This window comes from Crocodylus porosus, unplaced genomic scaffold, assembly GCF_001723895.1.
Source record: "Crocodylus porosus isolate Cpor-Errol unplaced genomic scaffold, CroPor_comp1, whole genome shotgun sequence".
NCBI classification, from domain to species: domain Eukaryota; kingdom Metazoa; phylum Chordata; order Crocodylia; family Crocodylidae; genus Crocodylus; species Crocodylus porosus.
The window spans coordinates 18,400,996-18,405,146 of NW_017728923.1; the positions used below are offsets into that span (position 1 = coordinate 18,400,996).

Here is a 4,151-nt window from a genome sequence, read left to right on the forward strand (position 1 = left end):
TCAGGAGTGGGTCATGGTAGCACCAGTGACGGGTGTGGGGGTTGGTCAGCTTTCAATGCCTGGGGCCTGATGGGGTGGGCTGGGTCCTTGCTTGTGGAAGGGGTCAGGTTTCAAGGCCACCTCTCCAAAAGGAGTACTTCCAGGGGCAAGGGGAGGGACTTCTGGTGGCAAAGGTCAAGGGTTGGGGGAGACTTCTGGTCCCAAGAGGGCAACCAGGGGGTGGGGCAACTGAAGGGGCGGGGCTACCCATGCAGCCCTCGACAGCTTGCCAAAACTCATTAAGCGGCCCTCCGCCCAAAATAAATTGCCCACCCCTGCTCTAAGGCAGGTCCTGTCATACTCATCCCAAACCTTGCGCCTCCCGTCATGTATGTCTGGTATGGCAGGAGGCACAATGTTTGGGATGGGACATGAAATTCCTCAAGTTCCAAATGCACAGTTGTTTCAACGTCTCCCATGGGCCTTAAAGACAGTACTTAGTAACTCCCACATAATCTGTGAATCTCAATTTTTATTGAATAGACAAGTATGGACTTAGTTCAGACTAATTCTTCCCACTCCAGCTGACACCCATTACCAGATACATTCCAGTCCTGTTGTACTATGAAGCTTTTAAGCAGCCTCGTCATCTAACCAAAGGTAGCCTGCTAAAAGTGGCTAGCAGGGGAACTGTATTGACTGAGTTTATTATAAAACAGGGTCAATGTTTTACTTTTAGGTTCAAGGAACAAACACACAACACACAGAGTCTAAATTAAAATCATACTTGACATCAAAAAGTGCTTTGTAATATAATTTTACAAAGCATTATCAACATCTCACTGAGTTCAGAGAGGGTAAATTCAAGATATATGGGATCACTACGTTTTCATGAGAGAATTTAATTTGTTCCATGTCTTTCAAGTCATAATTCTACTTTGGAAAATTATATTAACTTTCCCAAAGAAACCAGCAAGTTTTGTCCCCAAGACTCACGCATACCTGCTGTAAGACGTGACAAGCAAATTTCAAGGCTTTCAATATCCATCAACATTCATCAGAAATGGGACATAAAAAATTTCCTAAAAACTTCATTCTCACCCTATGTATCCACCATTTTGTGATCCATTTTCTTAACCTGAGGTAGTGTTTAAGTCCTCATAACAACTGCGACATCATCAATTGGCTCTCTGGACATGGAGAAGTTCTCCTCATTCATCCACAACTAGGGAAGCTACTAAGTCCCCTTGTGTCATATGGGCAGAAAATGGAACATCCATTCAGGAGAGGTCAGACTCTTTTATATCATTGTGGTTTTTTCCCCCCTTGATATGACAAAAGATTTTATGAACTTGCATCTCCATCACCCCGGCATCTGCTGAACTGTCATAACTGAGAGGAAGCCGACTAAAGCTGAACAGGTTTGCCCCACCCATGTTGGCACATATATGCAAAGTTACTCTGCCCTTTAAAACTCACCCACCTTCTAGATTTTTCCTTCCTTCCATGGGTCCTCTGTCAGAAAGCCCTCTCTCATGAAGTCTAATTTCATCTGCATTAAAGATGTCAGACAGGGAAAACTTCTCAATAATCCGAAGAAGTCTTTCATGTCCAGTGTTTGCTAGTGGGTTTATCCAGAGACCGTTTCTCTTCATGCTCCTCTCTAAGTGATAGTGCATTTTTCTAACAGCTAAAACAACTACCACTTGCCTTAAAGTCATTCAGTTCAACTGCAGTAGCAAACTGAAGGGTCTTTTTCTTGCTTATGAGTTCAGAAAGCACTTAATGAATCACAGAAAGGTGCTCATCAACCCAAGGGATTTTTTTCTTCACATTTGTGACTGGTTGTTCCCCTGGTCATCTTCATCTTCTAAAAGCTAATCTCTCTACTTTAAATTCCTTGTATAACTGACCTGTGCAAGTCCTACTTGGTTCCGATTGTCATCAAGAGTTTAATAATCACAACTTTAAGTGCATCTTCTCAGTATTTTCTCTGTGGGTTGCTAAGCAAAGCAAGAAAGCACAGAGAACACACTGTCCCTACTGACCTATGACAGTGAAGCATCTTCTAGTTCACAAATGTTGCTCTTAAGCAGCAGATGTGTTGCTGTTACTGGCTAACAGTATGTGGTAGGGGATAAGGTTACCAGAGGAAACAGTGCTAGTAAATCACTTACTGCAAACAGGCAGCAACTGTATACTTAAAATTGTCTGTATTTGCATTCTGAATTTTCAGGGATTTATATACTACTAATTTGTTTGTACTGAGCTAGACAATAATACATAGTAAGAGAGCCTCTGGGCAGAAAAGCTTACAATCAAAATAGACAATACCTACAAGTAACAGGAGAGAGGAAGTATTATTATCCTCAATTTATAAAAGGGAAACTGAACCATAGCGAAATTAAGGTTTAAATCATATTGCACTTTTTGTGCGTGTGTGCGTGTGTGTGTGCGTGTGTGTATATAGCTGGGCAACTGATGCTTTTGGCAGTTTGCAATTTAACTCTGAATGTGCATGCATACACATGCATATTTGTTACCACATTTCTTTCTTTCTATTTAATTCTTCTACATTAGTTTCTGTGATGCTTCATCATGTAGACATACTAAAATGACAAAGTGTTCTTAAATATAAAAAGGTGAACAGTTACAGTGCTAGTGATGCCTAGATAACGGTTACCAAAACATTACTATTTTAACTTTATTGGAAAAAGCACCGTCTCCAGGCAAAAATAGGGTAACTGAGATTTTTTATAAAATCCCATCCCATACTTGCAAAAGCTGAATGTCTTTAAATGACATATTAACAAACTACTACTTACTAGCTGTGATGCATGCTTTATTCTCTCCACAATGCCATCATGTCCCAAGTACTGCAAGGAGAGCCATAGTGGTAGGGCACGAAGTTTCTCTACAGGCTGACTTGATGTCAGACCGGCTGCTAAGGACTAAAGTGGGAGGGAAAGGAGGAGAGGGAAGAAGAATATTGTTATTTTATCACTAAAATTCTTTAAACAAAACCTGAATCATCTAACGCCATCAAGGTACAGATACATCACAACTGTAAGTGGCATCTTTGCAAATTACTGTTTCTTGAGTTACAAATCATTATGTTACCATTGTAATTTTAAAACATCTAGCTTCTATATGTTGATTAAACAATCAAACCTACCAAAGAAGGATCCTCTTGTCTATAGAGTGTAACTGCAGGCACTGCTGGGAGACCCAGCCAGGAACCCAGAGTAAGAGTCATGCTGTCACATTTTGTCGCAGCCTAAAGGGGAAACATTCAAGTTTACTATAGGGACTGAATACCAAACATGCACATTGTGATTAGGTAACAATTTTAAAATCTAAAGCAAGTTACAAATATTGCATACATTAGTACATACCAATAGTGAAGAGGAGACATAGCCCAATGCCAGAGTTGCCAAATTCACCCTGGAAAAGAGAAAATATTCTTAACATATATTAAATATTTACACCTTTTCTTCAAGTAAAATACATTTTAATCTTTGGTTTAAATATTTTATGCAGTTTTGTAAAGGGAGGTCATTTTTCTTCATATATTTTTTACTGCACATGAAACAGACATTGCAATTTAATATTTCAAAATTCAAGCATGAAACTAGTTTAGGTGTCAGTCCAAGTTTGGGGTAGCATAACCTGTCACCTAATTGCCTTTCTTTAGTAGTTTTCTATCAATTTTTAACAGCATGCCATTGAACACAGAATGCACAGCATAATACAGTGGCACTCAGGTCTCCATTCTTACTGCTCTTGGTCTAAAAGCATGACATTCTTCACTCATGTTGTTTAGGCAACTTTCACTCTTTTGGTTTATTCCCCTTAATTGTGTGGCACTTGAAACAAGGATCACACTAAGTCTCTCTCTCTCCCGCCTAAGTATTTTCAGGTCTTGTTTATTTAGGTTCCCATATCTTTCAAGTAGGGGTAGATTATCTGTTATTAATGAATGAACTTCCATCAGGACTCCATACATTTCATAGATTTCATAGACATCAGGGCTGGAAGGGACCTCGGGAGATCATCGAGTCCAGCCCCCTGCCCAAAGGGGACGAAGTCAGCTGGGGTCATAGGATCCCAGCAAGATAAGCATCCAATTTACTCTTGAAGGTGTTCAATGTAGGTGCTTGAACCACCTCCGC

The 4,151-nt window shown here is 40.2% G+C and overlaps 1 protein-coding gene and 1 long non-coding RNA gene across 2 annotated transcripts in view; both read right to left on the bottom strand.

Moving 5' to 3' along the window:
* Positions 1 to 4,151, bottom strand: part of SNX29 (sorting nexin 29) — a 445,875-nt gene that overhangs the window by 62,721 nt on the left and 379,003 nt on the right. The gene's annotated exons all lie outside the window — the stretch shown is intronic.
* LOC109313523 lies at positions 2,767 to 3,976 on the bottom strand. Its single transcript, XR_002102074.1, has 3 exons — positions 3,375 to 3,976; positions 3,155 to 3,256; positions 2,767 to 2,930 (listed from the first exon to the last, which is right to left on the bottom strand). It is a non-coding gene; the product is annotated as an uncharacterized LOC109313523 (long non-coding RNA).